The sequence below is a fragment of the Equus przewalskii genome, chromosome 22 (assembly GCF_037783145.1).
Source record: "Equus przewalskii isolate Varuska chromosome 22, EquPr2, whole genome shotgun sequence".
In the NCBI taxonomy this organism is placed as follows: domain Eukaryota; kingdom Metazoa; phylum Chordata; class Mammalia; order Perissodactyla; family Equidae; genus Equus; species Equus przewalskii.
Window position 1 is genome coordinate 17097202 of NC_091852.1, and position 24217 is coordinate 17121418.

Consider the following 24217-nt stretch of genomic DNA (forward strand, 5'->3'; position numbering starts at 1 on the left):
TGAGACAAGAACATCCGAGCTCCCCTGAGGCAGGAGGGTGAAGCTGATTTCTATGATGGCTGTAAAGGGTGACAAGGAGACACATTTTCATTAATACTATTTCAAATAGGCACTCAAAATCCCCTTTTTCGCCCTGCTTTGGTGTATGGCTTAATTCTTCAGTCCAATTTTTACTTCCTCTTAAGTCCCATCTCATTTGATTAAATGAAACAGAAAGTAAGTTAGAAAAAGCCCACAATGCTTTGACAAATTTAGGTCATTGAAAAGCCCTGAGAGGGGCTGGCCTGGTGGCGCAACGGTTAAGTTTGCATGTTTCACTTCGGCAGCTGGGGGTTCGCCAGTTTGGATCCCGGGTGCAGACATGGCGCTGCTTGTCAAGCCATGCTGTGGTAGGTGTCCCACATAAAAAGTAGAGGAAGATGGACATGGATGTTAGCTCAGGGCCAGTCTTCCTCAAAAAAGAGGATTGGTGGTAGATCTTAGCTCAGGGCTAATCTTCCTCAAAAAAAGAAAAAAGAAAAGGCCAAAAGATTTTTTTCTTCTCATTAGGAGATTAAATTCATTCATTTGATCATTTGTTCAGTTGGTTAATCAACAAGTACACATGAAAGCCTGCGTATTCCAAGCCCTGGAAGCTCCTGGGGGATGCAACAGTGATGAGCATGTGGTCTTTGACTCTGAGAAGCAGAGAGATCCCTGTCTCGTCTCCTCCCCATCCCATTTCTTTTCCTTATCCTGCTTGCCCAATGGACACATACTCAGGAACAGGCCTATCTGTCTATACACTTCCTCAGGCCTGACTCTGCATTATTTTCATAAGATCATTCTATGGCATTAAGTGGCAATTGTTTACAAATATTATTTAAATGTTTCTGAGAAATTAAATATTCCTTTGCTAGCACATCTTTCTGGATTTTATGTCACCACACAGTCAACTGTACTGGATTCATAAATAAAGAACCAATATTCTTTGTATCATCAAGGCAACAGGAGATGGCCAGTCCTCTTGATGCCTTCGTGATTAGTGTGTGGGTAACATACATCGCTGCTAGTGTGGGAGAAAACGGGCAGCGTCACATAGAGCAGGAATTGAGGAGTCTCAAATGCTTAGACTGGAATCCTGGCTCCAACACTTAGGAGCTGTATGACCTTGGGCAGGCCAGCTACCTTTTCTGAACTTTGCTTTGCAGTCTGTGAAATGAGTGATACCACCTGCCTCAAACACATATGGTGAGAGTTAAATATAGGGGTACCCTGGTTGCCCAGTCCTCACCAGCCAGGGGGCATGAAATGGATCTCCTTTGGGGTAGCGTATTAGTTAGCTCAGGCTGCCATAACAAATACCACAGGTGGGTTGCTTAAACAATAGAAATTTGTTTTCTCACACTTTTGGGGGCTGGAAGTCCAAGACCAAGGTGCCAGCAGGGTGGGTTTCCTCGGAGGCCTCTCTCCTTGGCTTGCAGTTGGTGGTCCTCTTGCCGCTTCAGGTGGCTGTCCCTCTGAGCATGTGTACCCCTGGTGTCTCTTTTTCTTTTCTTTATTTTTTTGTGAGGAAGATTGTCCCTGAGCTAACATCTGTTGCCACTCTTCCTTGTTTTGCTTAAGAAAGATTGTTGCTGAGTTAACACCTATGCCAATCTTCCTCTATTTTATGTGGCATGCTGCCACAGCATGGCTTGACCAACGGTGCTAGGTCTGAGCCTGGGATCCAAACCTGAGAACCCCAGGCCGCCCAAGTGGAGCGTGTGAACTTAACCACTATGCCACAGGGCCGGCCCCTGGTGTCTCTTTTTCTTTTTCTTGTAAGGCCACCAGTCATGTTGAATTAGGACCCACCCTAACAGCCTCATTTGAACTTATTCACCTCTTTAAAGGCCTTATCTCCAAATTCTGAGATACTGGGAATTGACACAGAGCTCGCCCGCTCTGTGTCACAGCCTGTCCCTGGGCCTCCAGCCAGGCTGCTTATACCTCTGTGTCTCAGCGTCCCTCAGGAAAACAGCTGCTTCATCATCTGACTGCAGCGTCGTGCCCTCGAGGGTTTGCACAGTGTAGAACCAAATGCCATGCTCTGTTCCCTTCGCTGGTCTCTCAACTTCAGCCACCGGGCACGCCACCCCTCTCCACTCCAGGTCCAGCCAAAAGCCTCATTGACATTGACTTCTGGCAGCCCTCGCTACTAGGTCATTCACATGCTCAGACAAGTTGGAATCCCAATTCCAGTTTAGGGCAGAACTCCTTACATATAAACCCTGGCACCTTCGCAACATGCTTCTTCCACAGGTGCCTTGAAGGGGACAATGCCATGAGTTTCTGCCACTGCTCTCTTTGCCACTTGGCATTCTGTAGTGATTACGAAGGTAGGCTCTGCAGTCAGACTGCCTGGGCTTAAATCCTTGGGCTGGGTATTTAGCTCCCTTAAGCCTCAGTTTACCTATCTGTAAAACAGGTATAATAATAGTTCTTACCTCATAGGATTGTAGCGAGTTAAATTGATAATATAGGTAAAGAATTTATCCCCCTGCCTGGGACCTTATGATTAGTACCATTATCGTCTAACATTCTCTGAAGGCTGACTCCTCTAGGTATTTCTCTCAGGTTTTATCTCATTTCGTTCTCAAACAAACCCAGGAGGAAGTGCCATTCTGATTTCAGCTTTACAGATGAGGAAAGAGTTAAGTTAGCAACCCGAGCCAGCACGGTTATCAAGTTGCACGGTCAGGATTCAGTCCAGTTCAGTCTGACTCCGTACAGACCGTGCTCCAAGCACTGTGCTCAGTAAGTGGTATTTATTATCACTATAGTCACGATCAGTTAGTCAACAGAGTCTATGTAGATGCTGAATGCACTTCGGGAGGTGGAGTGAGGAATACAAAACTTTATGAGTAGTGTTTTCTTTCAAGGATCTGTAATCTCATGGGGACAACTGGATCTATGAATGTAAAAACAGAACTGAAATAATGAGGGGCTGTGTGCAAATAAATAGTGGGGATGAAATATCCTCTGAGTTCCGAAGACGGAGAGGAGAGCCCGTGGCCGACTAGCATGGTCAAGGAAGTCTTCATGGCGAAGGTGGGCATGACGCCCGGAACATGGGAGCTTCGTAACTGTTTGATGATTGAATAAATTAGGCAGGCATTGAAGGACAAGTAGAATCGGGAGAAATCGAGGAGAGTAAATAAACCGCTAAACTGGAGGAAATACCAATATTGTTTAGATTAGTAACTTAGAGGGATCCTAAATACATGTAATTCCACATACATTCAAAGTGAAACTACTCTTGCAAGGCTCCCTAACCTCTTTAACTTCAGGGCACCTTTAGAAAATGGTAAGATATAGACGGCACGTTGAAGAAAATGAATGAGGCTTCTAGAAAATAGAAGCCACTAGCCAGAAAGCTCCAGCTCACCGAGGCCTCACCAGCTGGCCAGGCACCAAGGGGAATGAGAATCTTGATTCTAAGCCTTGTTGTAAACAGCTTAAAAAAATACATGGGGAGAACAGCCACGTCCCACTGTCTCTCAGTGTGTTTTTATGTAATTATAACCTGAAAGTGTCTACAGAAGATAAGCTACACGTTACCAACGCAAACAGAGAAACTGGGCAATTAATTCCACACTAACCCAATGACGAAGCGAAGTCCAAAGGTTTAGAAATGAAAGAAAGCCAGCTATGATGGAGGAAAACGAATCAAGACTGAGTGGTTCTTGAGCTTAAACACTCGACCAGCAGAAGTCAAACAATAATTATGACAACAAAAAGGGCCGTTTTATTAGAGGACGTCTGACCACACAGAACGCTGGAAGCTGGGTTTGATGTATGAAATGCTTTATTCGCACAGTCCGCCCGAAACAGCAGGATAGCACACGCATGGTCGCACATTTCGGGAGAGAGCATGTCAACTCCTGCCTCCGAGGCTTGTTGAAAGAGAACATTCAATGCATTTTGCATCATTAGAAAATTGGAGTGGACACCAGTACACAGCAGTATCACTTTTAGATCCAGGAAAGAGAGACCCCATCCTGGGACACATAATTTAGAGGATTCTGCTTTCCACGGTGACACCCCCCCTTATGGGGTGAGGAATTCATGGTGCCAAAGGGATGTGCCCACCTGGAATCCAGAAGTCCCCTCCCTACCTTGACCAAATGTCTTCAGGCCATTTTCAAGGGCTTCTGTAGACCTCATCCCCAAATCTTTCCTTTGGGGAGTAGACCGCATCACTGTGTGAAACCCCTAGCTATAGGACAACTGAGGCCCTGCTGCCTGTATGGTGTGGATGGAGCTCAAACGGGCAGTCTGGGGTGTCCATGCTGCTTGCTTGAGGCCCCTCATGGTTCAGGACAGAGCTGGAGTGGGAGGGCTGGGCAAGTGTCAGGGTCCAGCTCTCTCTCTCTGCCACCATGTTCCAATGAGGAACTTTAGCGAGTCTGACACTTCTCAATTCAAACCTGGCCCTCCAGGTAGTTAGAACGGTACATTCGTCAAGGTATACCATTTATCAGATTGTTTGCTTGATTTATAACTTCTAAATATTTAGATATAAGGTATGTGGATCTCCTGCGCATTCTTGCCCTGGGCCCCACAAATGTTCGCAGTGGGCCCGGGATACACAAAAGGGTCTGACAGAAAGCAAAAAAGAACAAGGATATAGAAATGCTTGTCCCGTCTCCCCTTACCCCAGGGCTAGGAAGGTTATGGCACAGACAGAGTGCTGTGTGTACCGTCCACCTCATGTCTTTCTGCTCTCTTTCTTCTTTCTATTGTTTCACTTTCTTCCTCAAGGCCTGGTTTCTCCCTGCACAGACTGCAGGACCAGCCAACGTTCACCTTGGACATTGCTCAGGTGGTCACCAACAGGTGCACAAAGATAAAACACAGTCACTCAGAATCACAAAAATGTGAACTACTCACCCAAAGGCACAGCCCCCCGTGGTTGAGGAAGGCCCAGCACAGCCTCACATTCTAAACCAACTCATGCTTTTTCCTAGTTCTCTTTTCCTAAAGCTGGCCATTCTTGACCCTCTGGAATAGAGTTTATGCAATTTTTTTTTTCACTTTTTCTTTCTGGTGAGGAGGATTGACCCTGAGCTAACATCTGTTGCCAATCTTCCTCTTTTTACTTGAGGAAGATTGCCCCTGAGCTAACACCTGTGACAATCTTCCTCCACTTTGTATGTGGGACGCTGCCACAGCATGGCTTCATGAGTGGTGTGTAGGTCAGCACCCGGGATCCGAACCTGTGAACCCAGGGCTGCCAAAGCAGAGCAGGCAAATTTAACCACTATGCCACTGGACTGGCCCCTAGAGTTTGCTCAATTTTTTATTTTAATGGATGACCAGCGCTTTTCCTCGCTTTCAGAGCATATCTGCCAGCTCCATTAGTATTAATGGTATTAATAGTACCTCCTACTTTAAATAGAGATTAAGCCAGAATCAGTGTTAAAAGTTTTTCACCTAAACGTTGCTTCCATTGTGGAGAGTCTGGAAGTAATTCCCATTCGTGCCCTTCGTATGTTGATGTGTTTTTGTAGCGCAGGTCAGAAACGAAAGTGAATCAGGAAGTAGCCTTTGGGTGTAGTTTGTACCACGGGTGTTAATTACTGATTTCACTAACCTTTAGACTCGAGGATTCATGAGTTTACACGAACTTAAAGGAGAAAATATTCCAAGGTTTGCCCACATCTCCTTAATAACTATAATAAATTTCTTGACAGCTCTACTTTGGATATGCTTAAGAAGGAGCTAAAACCCCAAAGTCAGATGATATTTTCATTTTCCACAGAGAAAGGAAAGAGGTGGCCTTGAGGAAAGGTCTTGAGATCTGAATACAGAAAATATGAGTTTGAATCCCAGTGGTGCCTATTAGCTGTGCAACTTCGAGCAGGTTACTTAGTGTCTCTGAATTTTAGTTTCCTCAGTTGCAAAATGGAAATAGCATCTATGGATGGGATTGCTGGTTGTCTCAAAAGAGATTATGTATGATAAAATATTTCGTGAGCAAAAAAGCACTGTAAAAATATTAGTTATTATTAAATGCCCATAGAAGGCCACATGCACTCAAGTCTCTATAAGAAGGGGACCAGGAAGAACTTTCAGAAAAATAGAGAAAAATAGATGGCAAAAATGATGAAGATGCAGACTAAACCAGAAACCACAGTAAGTATCTAATACCTACCTGTTAGTCTCTCTGTCTGCCGTGGGTGTTGAATCAACAGTACCGGCCGTGGATAAAGCTGAATTCTTAATGAAACTTCTCCCAAGAGTGAGAAGAAATAAAAATAAAATCAATATTTTAATTTAAGGACCTAGAAATTTGCTTATCATTTCTAGGCAAATATTAGAGGAGAATATGCAAGCTTCCCTAGCGTATTTCTATATCCTATTAACCGAGCAAACAAATTCCAGGAACTATCGCCCCACCCAAAAATGGAAGCTCCAATGGAGCAGGGGTTTTTGTCTGTTTTATTCACTGAAGTTTTCCCTGTCTATAAACCCAGGGCCCGGCACAGAGCAGGTGCTTAGCATACATTTCTTAAATAAAATGAAAGAATATGCATATTTAGATTATTCCTGTAATTTGGGGGCTAGTTTCCACAGATGATTTGCTTTAGGACAATCACTAATGAGGCCCATGCTTGCTGTTCCAGTGAGAAAAAGCCTTTCGTTGCTACAAGACCCCGTGCCTCCATGATTAAGGTTCGTACAGGAAAGTTCTGAGTGAAGCTGGCCTCGCTCCAAGGAAGGTCAGGCCGTGCAACTCATGCAGACTTTTGGACTTTGAGTATATGATCGCCTCCCAGCAAGGGGAGAGTTGCAAGACCAAGCGTTTCTTGTTTTAAAAATTAACTTACATGCATGCAGCTCAATTATTTCAAAAGGCCCTTATAGATGTTTTATCTCGCTCGACTAGGTCAACAACAGCCTGAAGTAGGTAAATGATGCTTTCTCCATTTTGTGCAAAATGAGCCCGAGAGAAGGGAAGTGATTAAAGACTAGGAGGGGAGGAGATAAATATAGAGCTCAGATCCCTTAGGTCCTTGTCTAATGACCTACTGACCCCACCATGATGTATGCACGTAGCTGTAATTCAGAGATTACTCATTAGTTGTTTACCGACGGAAAGATGTTTAAAGGCAAAAAAAACAAAAAAAAAATTCAAACAATTATTTGGGCTAAGTCAAAGCACTTAGTCAACTGAACATAAATATTCCAAAAACGCCTTCAAAAGGCATGATTTTTGTTTTTGGCTTTCTGGATATTTGCCTTATCTTTCTTTTACCCTACATACTTAAATCTAGTCTTTGTTGCTGGTTCCTTAAATCCCCACCTATTTTCCTTCTGTTGAGAAAAGTGTTCTCTAACTTCTAGTTGTTTATGATTTAAGGATTAACCTTATTTTAAATAATTCCTATTTCCTGCACCCTTAGCAAATTATGGCAGAGATAAATGCACAAAAATTGAAGTCTGCGAACCAAAAGTAAAAGGGACGTGGAATCCTATTTGCAACGGAGCTTAATTTAAAGAGCTTGCCCCCTGCTGGAGTAGTGGTGACATGACACCTGGAATAAAATGAGAAAGAACTGTGCAGTTGTGTCGAAAGCCCAATCTGACGCCAAAAAGGCTTTATTACCACTTACACCCCTAAAATTATAGATCTCGCTGCCTGTTCAGATTAATTTCAAACATATACTCAGAACAGAAAATTCAGAGTTCAGGAATAACAAAAGAAGACATTAATGAGTTCTCTTTCTACATTAAATTCTATCAGACCAAGGAATTTTCTTTCACAAATTATTTATAAGAGTACTTTAGAAGCAAATAAAAGAAAATTACTTCCTTTTTTTTCCTATTTTTTTTTTTTTTTTGAGGAAGATTAGCCCTGAGCTAACATCTGCTGCCAATCCTCCTGTTTTTGCTGAGGAGATTGGCCCTGAGCTAACATCTGTGCCCATCTTCCTCTCTGCTTTGTACATGGGATGCCTGCCACAGCTTGGCTTGTTAAGCGGTGCGTAGGTCTGCACCCAGGAACCAAACCGGAGAAGTGGAGCGCGCAAACTTAACTGCTACGCCACCAGGCCGCCCCGAAAATTACTTTTTGAAAAATTTAAATAAAAACTTAGAAACAGAAAACATAGTAGCAGAAATAGAGAAGAATATTGTTTTCCTACCCTGCGTTCTGTAGCAGGCAAACTCTTATTCATCTCTTAGAACCCAGCTCAAATATCATCTTTTCTTTAAGCTCAATCATACTCCTTTAAAGAGGATTAGCCGTTTTTCTTTTCTGTGCTACTATACATAAATTTTGTATTTATCATACTGTATTGAAATCATTTATACATTTTTCTCCCCCAAAGCAACTCCAGAGACACTAAATGAGAACTACAAAAATGTAAAACGTTCTCCTTAAAAATGAATTTCACAGTGTATTTTAGAGAATCATGGGTTATTAGAACCAGAAGGTATCTGAGAGGTTATTAATTCAAATCCACTCTTTCTCCAAGCTTCCCCCCTCCCACCTCCATTAGATGAAGAAACAGAGTCTGTCAAAGTAGAAACTACACAAGTTTTCTCATCTAGGAATTAGCAAAACAAAGCTCTTATCCCTGTCTTTTGATTTCAGTCAGTGTTTTTTCTGCTTCAAAATAACCACCTCCTGGGGCTGGCCCCTTGGCTGAGTGGTTAAGTCCGCGCGCTCTGCTGCAGGCGGTCCAGTGTTTCATTGGTTTGAATCCTGGGCACGCACATGGCACTGCTCATCAAACCACGCTGAGGCAGCGTCCCGCATGCCACAACTAGAAGGACCCACAACTAAGAATATACAACTATGTACCGGGGGGCTTTGGGGAGAAAAAGGAAAAAAATAAAATCTTTAAAAAAAAAAACAAAAACCCAAAATAACCACTTCCTTTCCACATGGTGATCTTGCAATAACATATCCTGCCAAACTCTTCAAGGATACTAATTTTCGTGTCCCCGAACTTCCTAAAATTATGTGCAAAATTTGTATACCTATATTTTAGGGCCTGCCTAAATGGGGGAGGCCTTTCTCTAAGCATTCATTCATTTATGCAGGCATGCATTCAACAAGTATTTACCAAAGGCATTATGTGCAATCCTCAACAAAGTACAAGCAAACTGAACCCAGGAACCCATAAAAAGGATTATATACCATGACTAACGGTGGTTTTTCCCAGGAATGCACGATTGATCTAACATCTGAAAATCAATCTTGTAATATACCACGCTGATATAACAAAAGACAAAAATCATATGATCATCTCAGCAGATACAAAAAAGCTATTTGACAAAATTCAACACCATTTCATGATAAAAACACTCCACAATCTAGAATTGGAGGAACTTCCTAAACCTGATAAAAGGCATCTATGAAAAACTTACAGTTAACATCATACTCAGCGGTGAAAGAGTGGATGTTTTCCTCCTAAGATCAGGCACATAACAAGGACGTCTCTCTCACCACTGTAACAGCCTACTTGTGCTTCTAGCCAAGGCAATTATGCAGGAAAAATAAATAAAATGAATCCAGGTTGGAAAGGAAGCAAAATTATCTCAATTTGCAGATGACAAGATCTTTTATATAAAAATTCCTAGGGAACAGACACACACAAACTATTAGAACCGATCAGTAAGTTCAGCATGATTTCAAGATACAAAACCAATATGTAAAATGCAGTTGCATTTCTATATATTAGCAATGAATACTCTGAAAAAGAAATTAAGAAAATAATTCCACTTACAAGAGTACCAAAAAGAATAAAATACAGAAGAATAAATTTAACAAAAGAAGCGCAAGACTTATACACTGAAAACTACGAAACATTATTGAAAGACATTAAAGAAGATATAAATAAATAGAAATAAATGGAAGCACATCCCATGTTCATAGATTGGAAGACTTACTATTGTTAAGATGGCAATACTTGCCAGATTGGCCTACAGATTCAGTGCAATCTCTATCAAAATCCTAGTTGTCTTTTTTACAGAAATTGACAAACTCATTCTAAAATTCATATGGAAAGTCAAGGGACCCTGAGCAGCTAAAAGAATCTTGTAAAAGAAGAACAACTTATAGTTTTGGGCCTTTCATTTTAGTCCAGGATCCATTTTGAGTTAATTTTTGTATATGGTATAAGGTAAGGGTCAAACTTCATCCTTTTGCATGCGGTTTTCCACTTGCATAGGCCTGAGAATTCCCTGAGAGTTAAACAAGGCTTTATCAACCCAACAAACACGTAACACTTCAAAGTTAAATCAAGTTCAGTGTTTGGATTTATACTTTGGACCGGATATTCTAATTTCTGAATCAAGAACAGGTTTGGCTCCTTAAATGGTGTAGGTCTGCTTGCTGCTTAAGAGTTAGCTGTGAAGTTATGGGTCTGCCAGAGACTAGGGAAGGGCACTCCCAAGGAATAATTTTACAGGAATGTAGGAGACGAAAATAGAGTCACGTTTTGATTGTGTCATGAGCCAGGTTTGTTCAGTATGCTATTGACATACTTAGGCATATGTTGAAGAAGAAGTCTGTCTTAATGACAAAGGTGAAACAGCAGATTCTAAAGGTGTGTGGTCACCACCCCCAAGATGGTCCCAATGGTCCTACCTCTTTGTATTCATGCCCTTGGTAGTCCCCTCCCATATCAAATATGGCTGACTTGTGTAACCAATAGAATATCATGGAAATGATGGAGTGTGACTTCTGAAACTAGGTCATAAAAGACATTGCAGCTTCTGCCTTGCTCTCTCTTGGATCCCTGGCTCTGAGGGAAACCATATCATGAAGATGCACGAGCAGCTTTATGGAGATGTCCAAGTGGTGAAGAACTGAGGCCTCCTACCAACAGCCATGTGAGTGAGCATCTTGGAAGCAGACTCTCCAGCCCATCAAGACAAGGACAGCCTTGACAGACACTTTGAAGAGACCCAGAGCGAAAATCACTCAGCAAAGCCATTCTTGGATTCCTGATAAACAGAAAGTATGTGAGATAATAAATGTTTATTATTGTTTTAGACCATCAAATTGTGAACTAAGTTGTTATGCAGCAGTGGCTAACTGATACAGGGTAAGAAAGGGCAGTGCTTCTGGGTAAAGGAAAGATACCAGAGAGCAGAGGGACCAGGTCCTGATCCTACCACATGGTGGCTATTGATCCAGTTCACATCCAAACTCATAAGGTGACCTTACCTGGGGGGACCTATGGGACAGCCAGCTGTTTAAGTGATAATGTTGAGTGGAGACTGATGTGTTCAAGACAAAACAGAGAGGTATATCAAGTTTGTTTCCACAACTATCTTTAGGGTCTTCCTACTGCTTTATAACTCCTTCAAGACCCCTCTCCTGACATCTTGGCTCCCCTTCTGCTTCTGCACCTCTGCTGGCCCTCTTTTCCTTATCTAGTTTTATAAGCCACTTCAAGTCAACATATACTGTGAGTTTGCATATGCTAGGCCCTCAAAGAGGAACAAACCCCTATCCCTCTCTTAACAGAGCCTTCCTTTTATAGAGTACTTTGTGTTGGAAATGTATGCATTTGCCTCCAGCCTCAAAGGTAGAGGTTAAATTGCAGAGTCAGTCCGATTCCACAGGCCTGGGGGGGTGGGGCCTGAGATTCTGCATTTCCAGGAAGCTCTCAGTTGATATCACTGCTGCTGGTCCTGGGCCCACACTCTGAGTGCAAGGCTCTAAAGGTCTCTGCAGGCAGAGGGACAGAAGAGAGGGCAGCATGGCTGGCCAAGGTGTGAACTCTCAGGACAGAGGACACTCACAGCCTGCAAATCAAACCACAGGCTCAGCTCTGACTCAGCTTGTGTCCCAGGTCTGTCACAGTCACCATGAATGAAAAGTGCAGGCTGGTTTGGTTTTGTGTCCCCCTTGCCTAGGAGACCTTTGCAATGAAATAAGCAGGACACCATTGGCACAAAAAATCTTCCATCTTCTTCAGTTCATAAATCAGGAATTCCAGGTTTGAAAGGATTTTCAAACCCTCTCCAATCACCCAACCTGTGGCTGAATCCCCTCCACCTCCTCCCTATCAAATTATTGTCCGAGCTATGGACACTACAGACACTTGGATTCTTCCAGTGGTGGTACACTCACCACTCCCAACAGTCTATTTCACCTTTGGGCAGCTATGAGTCTAGAAAATTCTGTAGAATGAACCAAAATCTTTTGTCTCCATGTTGCCAACCAGTCTCTGAATTTTGCCTGTAGAGTCATTTAAAGCAAGTCTTCATACATTTAAAGACAGCTACCTCGTCTGTGTGAAACTTTCCCTTTTCCAGGTTAAACATATTCATTTCCTTCACCTGGTGCTGCTGGGTCAGCTTTAGTTGATTGGCTTTGGTTGAATCTTAGGTGATTCCACTGAATATACTCCAGTGTGTTTCTATTGGAAACAGCGAGGGAGTCCAGGTAAGATAATGAAAGAAGAGGGGAGAAAGTCAGTATTGCAGGCAGTTTTCCAGCCATGATGAGTGATATGCTTAGGACTGAGGATCTGAAATTCCAGAGAGCTAGAGTGACATTGTGAGAACGTCATTAGCAGAAACACAACCACAGCACGAAATAAAGCAAGCACAGCCATCAGCTGGGATCTGCACCCTAAACTCTCGTGAAGTAGGCTCAGCCTTCTACTCCTTTTGCCTGGAATACACAGGCACAGGTTCTCTCTTCTACCCGGTCACTGTTTCTTAAAGCATTGTCCTCAGAACACCTGGATTAGAGTCACCTTGGGTGATTGTTTAAAAATGCTCATTCATGGGCCTCAATTTGGTCCTATGAAATCAACACTGGTGGTGGACCCAGGAAGCTGCATTTTAAACAAACTGCCCAGGTGATTCTGATGAGCGTGAAGTTTGAGAACCATTGTTCTAGGCCCTTTCCTGGGCCCTAGTTGCCTTGTTCCTTATTGCACCAGCTGACTAGGAATAACAGAAGGCAGCTCTACAAAGAAAACCATCAAATGTTGCAGGAATTTTGAGACAGAGAGCGAGAGGAAGAGAGAGAGAGACTGTGACAGAAGTCAAAACTTTAACTCCTTTCCTCCTTATTGCCCACCAAGATCTCCGGCCTAATCCTGCGGTTCCATACGCATACTTAAACTTGACCCAGCACCAGCTCCGCCCACACCCCACTTGGTGTTGGAGTAAAGGGCCTTGGGCTCCCTCTAGAGGCCAGTAGTGATAAGGGAAGAGAGAACAGAACAGAAAGTGAAGAGGAAAGACAGCGTGAAATGGTGGTGGCTTGTTAACTAACCCATCTAGGGGTCACATACTCTACAGCCTTCTAGAGCAGTGGTTCTCAAAGTGTGGCCTGGGGACCCCAAGGGGCTCCATGAAGTCAAAATTATTTTCATAATAATACAAAAATTTGCCATTTTTACTCTCATTCTTGCATGAGGGATAGAGATTTTCAGAGGCCACATGCTGAAATCTCAGTGGATTGACTGCAGATATGAGAACTGTCTTCTATTAAGCCAGGCACTGAAGAGATTTGCAAATATGTAAAAAGAGCCACTTTAAATTTTTTTTTTATTTTTGAAAATACAGCTGTTTTTCATAAAATGTTATTTATGTTAACATAGAATGGGCTTATTACTGTTATTTTTAAGTGAACTAATAAATAATTAAGATTTTTCTGTTTTAATTTCTATTACAGTAAATATCTACAGATATAGTACTGTGGGGCACTGGAATTGTTCTCCCCAAGATACCTCTCTTTGGCATGAGGATTATTTTGGGCTGGTTACTTTTGAAAACTGCAGACATGAGGGAGAATGTGAAAAGTAGAAGTTAACCCTTTGTAAGAGATATTTACATTTGTAAAGGAAATCTCCATCTGTAAAGGTGTCTCCCTCTCTGTACCAGGAAGGGGGGGGAAGATGAGCTTATCTCTAAAAACTCTTATCAGTTGGGAAGGCAAGGATTTAAATCTGCATAATAACCTTACCCTTGTTTACTGTGCTTTTCTGGTAGTCTCCCATAACTGATTCCCACCACCCCAACATCCTCCTTTGTCTTTAGCTGAGGATGGTATTTAAGATGAGAACTTCTGCCATTTTGGCGAGTTACTCAGTTTGCCTGAGCTTCTCCCATGTATACATGTTATAAAGCTTTGGTTAATTTTCTCATGTTGTTCTGTCTCATGTGAATTTAATTCATTGTCTGGCCAGAAGGACCCAAAATGGGCAGAGGAAATGTCTTCCTCCCCTACAGTTCACATAAATAAAAACAATTTGGGGTCCTCAATGATTTTGAAGAGTGATAACACTCTAAGGTTAAAAAGTTTGACAATCACTCCTCTCAAGCTTGACTACACATTGGAATCAACTAGGAAGCTTGAAAAAAAAATTCTGATGCTGAGGTTCCATCCCAGAGATCCTTATGCAACTGGTCTGTTGTGCGGCCAATGTATTGGAATTTTTAAAAGCTCTCAGGCAATTCTAATGAACAGCCAAGGTTGAGAACCACGGCTCTAGGCTCTTTTAGTGGATGTCAAAACAAGCCTGGCCACAGCCAAATAATGGGAAAGCAAATTCAGTCCTCAACAGCAAGTGGGGGGAGAAAAGCAACAGACAAACAGTAGACCTATCAAGTGATCCCCAAAAGTACAACAGGATAAGGGGGATATTTTGCACCTCCAGCAATAAGACCAAGAGTTTTTCTTTTGCCAAGGATGTTGGGTTTATTCATACATCACTGCTTCACTGGATGGAGCAAATTAGAATATATTAAAATGCAACCCACGGAGGATTTGAGCAGCTTTTTAGGACATGAAGTAATAAACTCTAGCCACAGAGCCGTCCTCAAAGAATAAGAATCAAGCCAAAGAAATCAGCAGGATGCTACTCTGATTACAAAGAAGACAAATAATAGCTGGGGGTGTGGGAGGGAGGAGGGAGATTCAGGCCCATAAGGAACCCCTCCCCCCACCCTAGTGTGGTGGACACAAGAGAGTTTTTACAAGGTCCAGCAGCTCTCAGGTGATCATTACGTAGTATGACCTGGGTGGTGCCAGAAAGGAGGAAGATATAACTAAGCCCTCTGGGGCAGGGGTGGCTTGAACCAGATGCAAAGCTATGAATGCAGCGATAGAACTCTCAAGCTTTCAGATAACTCCTGCTCTTCAAGAGCTTATATTTCACATTAGGTTTGTCAATTCAGATAGAGAGCAGTCTCAAGCTCTTTTGCTTTGTGGCCAGTAATGATTGTAAATAGTGTATGGCTGCTATGAAGATGGCCTGCCCCTGAGTAGAAGGCAGAGAAAAGAAGAAAGAGGCTCATGACAATAGTAATAACTGATATTTATTGAACATTTACTATACCAGGCAATGTATTAAGATAATCTATGTATTATCTCGTTTAATCTTTTCAACAATCCTATGAGTCAGTCCTATAATGAGTCCTATTGATAAGGAAACTGAGGCTAAGTAGAAGCCAGCCTCCAAGATGACTTCCCAATAATCTGGTAATCCTGGAATTCCTGCCCTCTTTAGTGTCTTCCACATTGAATACGGCTGATCTGTCTCCCAGTAGCATATGGAGGAAGAGACAGTGTGTGACTTTTGTGGGGGATCAGAATTTGCCATCCCAAAATGTATCTCTTTGGCTTGGTTATTTTTTTTTAAAGATTTTATTTTTTTCCTTTTTCCCCCCAAAGCCCCCAGGTACATAGCTGTGTATTCTTAGTTGTGGGTCCTTCCAGTTGTGGCATGTGGGATGCCACCTCAGCATGGCCTGATGAGTGGTGCCATCTGTACGCCAAGGATTCAAACCAGCCAAACCCTGGGCTGCTGCAGGGGAACGCGCGAACTTAACCACTCAGCCACCGGGCCAACCCCCAGCTTGGTTATTTTTAAGAACAGAAGACTCAGAAAGAAACTTGGACCTTCTTCTCTAACTGCCTGAAAGAATTTAAGACAGAAGACTTGTCCCAGGAAGGAGCTATCACCATAGATAGCTCTAGGTATCTAGGCATAGGCAGGAGGGCTCGTAGCAGGGCCCATTTTTATCAAAGTTCTCTCTCGTACTCCATTGTCTATAGATGGCCCAGCAAACATTTGTTTAGCAAACATTTGCTTTTCCATCTCCATGTGAATTGTCTTCCTCTCCTTTGAAGTCTCAAACCACTATCCCAACATCCTCCTTTGTCTTTAGCTGAAGATGATATTTAAGGTCGTGGCTTCAGCCATTTTGGCGAGTTACTCAATTTTCCCAAGTTTTTTCCATCTATAGCTGTTATTAAATTTGTTTGCTTTTCCCCTGTTATTCTGTCCCATGTCAATTTCATTCTTGGACCAGCCAGAAGAACCTAGAGGGTAGAGGAATGGTTCTTCCTCCTCTATACTTTCAAGGCTACATTATGAAATGCATTCACATTCCATTTTGGCCTCTTGAATCACTTGCTTTGAGGATGCCAGCTGCCATGCTGTGAGGACACTGAAGCCGCCCTGTGGAGTGGCTACAGAGAGGGGGCTGAGGCCTAATGCCAAGAGCCAGCACTGAGTTGGCAGCCATGGGAGCGAGTCACCTTGGAGGAGGGTCTTCCAGCTGTAGACAAACCTTTGGAGGACTACAGCTCCAACTCACATCTAACGGCAACCTTATGAAAACCCAAGCCAGGACTGCCCAGCTAAGCCGCTCCCAAATTCCTAATCCACAGACACTGTGTGCTTTTCAGTGTTCCCAGTGCGACCAAGCCCACACTGCTCATGGCAGTAACCTTGATAATGCACAAATATTGGCTTTTATCCCATCCCTGTTTTACACTGATACTCCCAGTGCATTCTCTCCTTCTTCCTGGGATCATCTTCCAATAAACTGCCTGTATCTACGTTGTTTTCTCAGGCTCTCTTTTTAGGGAGAACCCAAATATATGCAAACATCATGATGAGCTTGGCTTTTTCACAGATTCAGATGATGCTCTATTATAAACATATTAAGCATGGAGTTTAAATTTTGAGAACAAGGCCACCTGACACCCATAGAGATTTTTTTTTTCTTTCTGATCACCAAGAAAATAGATTCAGGAATTCCTGAAAGTATGCCACTTCACTCAAATTGATGTGCGTGACTCAAAGGACTTTGAATTCAGGTTCATTGATGTCAGCAGTTTTCAACCATGAGCCTTTCCCACGTGCAAAGCTGGCTCTTGGCCAGCATGGTGTCACTCACCTGCTTGGAGTGAATTTTGACCAGGAACCAGAAATAATCAAACTTTCAATGAAAAATTCATGTAGAAAGATTCTAGGTAAGTCATGGATATATTCTTGATATCCTCGGTATCCTAGGTTTGGTCTCTATAAAATATTCCTGAACATTAAGACTTCCAGTGGAAGTCATCAGAAAATCATATTAAGATATATACATGCCTACCCTACTTACAAGCCAGATGGCATTGAACAGATGAGTCAAGTACTTTGCAACAGGCTGTCTCCGGAGGTTGTATTCACTAAGTTGACTTGAAATTAGTTGTTTGGAGTGCAGAATGTATTTTCTCATAGGAATGGTTATTCTGAAGGTGACCAACTCATCGTGGTTAACTGGGGACTTTTCCAGTTTCAGTACTGATAGTTCCACATCCTGGGAACACCCTCAGTCCTGGGAAACCAACAGTCCTGGCAAACTGAGATAGCCAGACACTCTACTTATTTCTGATGGTTATGTTTCCAGCTTAGTTCACAGAAGTGTGTTTAACCCTTGGTACAGCTGAAATTTAGTCCTGATCGTGGAGAAGTCCTGAATCATGGATAAGGTAAGATGAAGTGCTATGGTGTTTTTGAGAATTTCAGGGCTGATGAAGGAAAAGCCAGGACCGCCAGATGGCAGTATTGCACAACGTGCTTATTGGGCAGGGCTAGGACAGGGTTGCAGGAGAGAGGACATCCCTTACAGCAGGACAGCTTCCAGAAACAGGGGTGCAGGGCCACCACCCAGAAAGGGTAGATAGCCAGGGAACTCTCAGGGGAGAGGGGCACTGTAGAAAAGTCTACGTGTCTAGGCAGTGTCACTCAATAGCTAGGGACGGACTCTGTGTCAGAGAGCTCTAAGGGGCAGTGACAGTTTGGGGTCTTTTATAGCAATGAGGTTTATTGTGCAGTTTCACGAGGTATGAAAGCAAGAAGGCTCTAGATTGATAAAAATATGCTGATTTGATGTGTATGTAAAGCAACTGGATGCATAAGAATTTGAATTGGGTGCTGGTGGGCTTTGGGCTAACAGTCTTGACCTACTGTGAAGAGGTGAACAAATGCAGAGCTCAGCTGTGGGTCATTTGTCCAACATATGCCTTCAGAATTCTGACCAGAGGTATCGGAGCACATATCACTCCTGCTGCAGCCTGGACAGCGAGAACAAGGATTTCCCCCTGCAGATGGCCTTCTGCCTCCCCCTCTTCCCATCCTTGCTCTTCCTTCTTCAAACACCAGTGAGGAGAGTCTCCCATGACCTGGTGAGAAAGATCCAACATGAAGTGGAAAGAGATGGCAGGCAGGTGGAGGGCAGAGTTGCTGGTGGCTCAGGAGTGCTGAAGTGAAATAATGGGACAGGCTTGGGCAGGAAGAAGGAAGTGACGCGAGGAACAACATGGTTGTTCTGGTTCATGAGAGGAGCTGTCATGGCCCCTGTAAGTCAGAACCTGCCTGTACGGGAGAGATGAATATTGTAAACAGTTTTTAATCTTTATCCAGACCATCCCACATCTAATCCCCTTTTTCTATTTGCGGAAATCTCCCACTTTGTGTGGGTGTCAGTGGGATGTGGTACCCCAACCTTCACTAAGGAAACCCAGGATGAAGTCTTCCTACTTCACTCCCCTTACAGAGGTACGGGCATATGATGCAGGCTGGCCCACCAGATGCCCAGGAACCAAAGTCAAAGGGCAGTTAGAATCACTTGCCATGGTGGTATTCTGCGATGGTGCCGGCACCCACTGGTAGCAATGGTGTTCAGCATTGGCAGTGTCCACTGGAAGGGCTGTCAGCAGGGCCCTGAGCAGACTGTTTCTGTAGCTTGACTTTGATTGTGATTCCAGCCAGTCACACCCACATTGGTTGGTGCCTGATTTCTAAGCTTGATTCTTTAGTCTCCATGATGAGGTTTTTTTTTTTTTTGAGGAAGATTAGCACTGAGCTAACATCTGCTGCCAATCCTCTTCTTTTTGCTGAGGAATGCTAGCCCTGAGCTAACATCCATGCCCATCTTCCCCTACTTTATATGTGGGATGCCTATCACAGCATGGCGTGCCAAGCGGTGCCATGTCCATACCCGGAACCTGAACCTGCCAACCCCGTGCCGCCGAAGCAGAACGTGTGCACTTAACTGCTGCACCACCGGGCCGGCCCCTCCATGGTGAGTTTTTAAACAGCTATCCTTACATTATTTGGGGTCAGTTTCTCTTGCTTACAATAAAGAATCCTGATCAGTACAAATGCCATGGCTTCTTTTTGATACAGAAGTTGTAAATTCCTATGTCTCCACGCAGACTTAGATTTGTCCTCAAAGCCTTAAAATCCAGACAGATGAGGCACATTTTTTTCCCTTATAGACAAATTCTTTCCAAGATTATCCATCCTCGAAATCTAATGAACAATTTCCATTACAATGAGAAAATAGTATATGTATCACACTGTTTCTCTTGATGGACAGAAAAAAAAACATGAATTAGCAAATGTAAAAACATTTTTATTGACCCAAAAATACAGTAATTTTAGAAATGCAAAGTAGTTGACATTTTTTTCAATTATTGTCACAGCAAGATGCCTGCAAAATTCATATAATTGGATCGAGTGGCACTGTTAATGACTCTTCAGATATGTACAAATCTAGTCATACACTTTAAAATTTGCAGAGACAAATCAATTTAATATGCTTTATTCAATTTCTGAGTTTAGCATTGGGTTATATACCAAATGAATAAAACATCAGATGTGCTCTAATTTGCATCTTTGCCCACAACCTACTTTCTAATTCTGCCTCATTCCCATCATTATTTAGTATTGTGACTGTGTCAGTTGTTTCTTAGGAGGGCATTAGTCACATTCACTATCAGCTGAATAATTTGACTCAAAGGGCAGTAATAAATCATGCTCTACCCAGACAATTGAATAGCAGATTATTTTAACTGTGGCCTACTTAGGTTGGGCCTTAAGACTCTTGGTCCTAACTACTCTAACTGTTCCTCCTTTTCAGGAGAACACAGTATCAGGACCATTATGAAGTGGCTCTACATTCTCTCTACTATTAAATTAGTACGTATGGAGGATTGTGTATATATCTGACTTAGCAATAGGATATGAATAATTTGTGTATGATCTCTAATGAACAGCTTATGTGTGATCATAAAAACAAAAATTTACAGGAAGATCTACAGTGTGCCAGTGACAAACCAAAGAAAAGGCCTTAAAATTTTGGATCAGTTGGAGGTCCAAATCTTGGGTCTTCACTGCTGCCAACCAGCTGTTCAAACAATAAAGAAGCATATAAAGTAAAATTCAGTAACCAACCGAGATGTCTGCTCTTCTATCCATATCCATATATATATAATATATATATATATATATATATATATATATATATATGTGAGCTGTATATAATATATATAAGCTGTGGGACTGAGGAAAGCATGTGGGAGCAGCAATCAGCTGTAGGTTGGCACTGTCTTGGTGTCCTAAACACACCACCTCTGCCTGAGTCAAGAGCTGGGAGAAAACATGTAGTGCTCCAATGTGGAGAAAGCTGTGTCCTGCAGGAATCTAGCAATGGGCCGGGCATTGGAAAGGAACTGCTCTCTGGGAGTGAAGAGCCCTCCAACTCTTCCTCTTGGAATGTCTCTGCAGTGCCCTCCACTGATGAAGCTTAACACTGTGCCAGACAAAGGAAGACTATTTAAAGGGCTCAGTTACATTTTCACAGATCAGGCAACAAACGATGAATTTAAAGTTGAGAGACAATAAATAATACCTACCATAACACTGAACATATTGCTCTGTCTATTTGAGTTATCTGTTGGACTGAAATCCCAAAATAGAGTGACTTAAAATAACCGCCATTTTATTTTCCATCATGAGTCTGTGGGTTAATGGGGCTCAGCTGGGCAATTCTCCTACTCCGTGTGATGTCATCTGGGACATTTGGGACCGTGGTCATCTGAAAGCTCAGCTGGGCTAGAACATCCAAAGTGGTTTGCTCACATATATGGCATCTTGCAGACAGGGCTGGACTAAGTTGGGATGCTAGGAAAGCTGAGTGTGTCTGTCTCTCCCTCTCTTTTCTCTCTCTCTCTCTCACCCTCTCCACGTAATCTTAGAACTTCTTCACCTCCATGTGCCTTCTCTCTCTGGTCATTCCACATGATCTCTCCAGCCAGACTCCTTAAATTGTATCTTAGGGCTCCTAAAAAGCACAAAAGCAGAAGTTTCCAGGCTTTCTTAAGGCTTAGGCGCAGAACCAGCACAGCATCGCTTCTGCTTCATTCTATTTGTCAAAGTGAGTCACCTATCCAGCCCAGATTCCATGTGTAAGAAAAATACACAAAGGCGTGAGTACTGGGAGGCATGGTTCTTCTAGGTCCTTCTTTGGAGACAAGCTTGGCCACCTGATTTTTTTCTCTATAAATGGGATTAATATTGCCTGACTCTGAATCACCATCACTTTCAAGGCATCATCACCTAATAACAAGGTTGTTGTAAAGATTAAATGAGGCATAAGAAAAATCTTTGTCAATAGCCTGCTATGGATGAAAGGAGTCAGACTCATCAAGCCTGAAGATGGTACAGAGCTGGTAGGCATGGTAAATTCTAGATCCCAAAACTTAAACAGGTCAAAAAGATGGAGTGACTCTAGCAACATGCAATTCAATAGGGATAGAGGAAAATTCCAACAGTTGGGCCTAAAACTCCTAACAAAATCAATTAATGATTAGAGGATGCATAACTTAACAGAGCAACATGAACAAGAATGAAAAGTTTAGGTAAATAATAAAGCTCAGTATGAGTCTATTGTGTTATGAGGTCAAATACCAAAAAATGATCATAGCCCCTGTGGATTGAAGTCCTGTGTCTGAAAACGAATTTCTGAAAGTTTCAAAATATTAATGGAATATTAATAGGTGTCTTACAGAGAAACATGACTTGAAGGTGGTTCTGTGGCCTAATAATTTTGGAAATAATGGGTAAAACAAAGCTAGACAAAATTATCAGGCCACAGAATCACCTCCAATCATGTGGAGAACTTCTCGGTATCAATAACATGCTCCTATAAATAGTGACTCTTCAAGGGTGAGGGGATACGAATAAAGAGTGCAATATTTCCCACATTTATTTGGCCACAAATAAAGGACTTCTTCATCTCCATGTGCCTTCTCTATATGGTCATTCCATGTGGTCTCTTTAATAGGTCTCTCCAGCTAGACTTTTTTTTTTTTTTTTAAAGATTTTATTATTTCCTTTTTCTCCCCAAAGCCCCCCGGTACATAGTTGTATATTCTTTGTTGTGGATTCTTCTAGTTGTGGTATGTGGGACGCTGCCTCAGCATGGTTTGATGAGCAGTGCCATGTCCGCGCCCAGGATTCGAACCAACGAAACACTGGGCCGCCTGCAGCGGAGCGCACGAACTTAACCACTCGGCCACCGGGCCAGCCCCTCCAGCTAGACTTTTTAAATTGTGGTGTAGGACTCCCAAGAAGTATCTTTTTTTTTTAAAGCATCTCCCAGAACCTTTGTTCTGAGCAACATACTTTGAAGAAACATTGGTCCAGAATTAAGGAGCTGATATTTGCCTCTTCTCTTCACTGGCCACTCAAGTCTAAAAACTTACCTTTCATTCATGGCACCATATTTAAAGGGGGTAATGGACTATGTGGATATTGTTCAGGGGGAAGAAGTCTTCATGATGAAAAGATGAAAAACAGTAAGATATAAAGAACTGGGGATGCCTTACCTGGAGAAAAAATGCTTCAGTGAGACATAGGAGCTGTCTTCAACTAAGTGAAGACTGTCACATGTAGATGGGATACATTTGTTCCTGTAAGGGTTACCAGCGGAGTGGAGTGGGAAGTTGCAAGGAGAACAATTTTGTCTCTTCAATAGAAGCTTTTCTAACTTGGCAGCCCAAGAATAGAAAGAGCTTAGGGACATAGCCTTGAGCTCCCCATCACTCTCAGGACTTAAGGCTTAATATCTGTTTTCGGAGATGTTGAAGGAGGGATTCAAGCATCAATCAGCTGGCCAGACAAGTTGATCTTTAAAGTGCCCTTGCAAATCTTAGATTCTAGGTTTCTAAGACTTGAGTCTTAATGTCCTTCATGGGACCATTACAGCACCATCTTCCCAACTTCCCTCTGATGATTTCATTTGACTATCTAATCCTGGCAGAGGAGGTGATGTCTGTTAATTGGTAGTTGGTTTGCATAAGCTAGAGCAAGCTTTATGGTTTGAGTCACGCATATATCCATAGGAATCTAAGATAATTGACCAAATTATAAGCAGTGTTGTTGAATTTCATATTTGGTGAACATGTAAAACAGTTTGTATTACCTTCTTATGTCTTAGGTCAAATTTGATATGCCCATGGAAATTCATCATTTTGCAGTATTTCTAAAAGCAAAGTTCTTTTTCTTTTTTTTTTTAAGATTTTATTTTTCCTTTTTCTCCCCAAAGCCTCCTGGTACATAGTTGTATATTTTAGTTGTGAATCCTTCTAGTTGTGGCACGTGGGACACCGCCTAAACCTGGCCTGACGAGTGGTGCCATGTCTGAGCCCAGGATCCAAACCGGTGAAACGCTGGGCTGCCACAGTGGAGCGCGCAAACTTAACCACTTGGCCATGGGGCTGGCCCCACAAAGTTCTTTATCTGATGGACATATCTTTGCCTTTCATCTTTTAGGAACTGAGGTAACTCAAGCAAGTCATTTGGGATTTCATAATTTTGTTTCATTTTTTCCTCGTGAAATTGTCTTCACTAAGGGCAGTAAGTAAATGACATTTGTTTGCATTGAGAATATAATTTTCTTTATGCCCGGTCTATTATAGAGTCTGGGTTCAACGTAAGAAATTACTTATTAATTTCCTTGCATAGGAAAAAAAATATGGCCAGCTTCCTACTAGAAAAATAATCTTTCAAATTTTCTTGTGTTGTTTTTGACTTTTATTAAAATCATGAATTTCTATTTGGCTGGGTATCAAAATAAAACTAATTTG

General features: G+C 42.4%; 1 long non-coding RNA gene across 1 annotated transcript in view; it reads left to right on the plus strand.

Moving 5' to 3' along the window:
• The window catches only part of LOC139078553 (uncharacterized), a 51049-nt gene that overhangs the window by 21133 nt on the left and 5699 nt on the right, over window positions 1-24217 (plus strand). The window contains exon 2 of the long non-coding RNA XR_011531565.1: window positions 23904-23987. This is a non-coding gene — a long non-coding RNA (uncharacterized lncRNA). The remainder of the gene's footprint in view (window positions 1-23903; window positions 23988-24217) is intronic.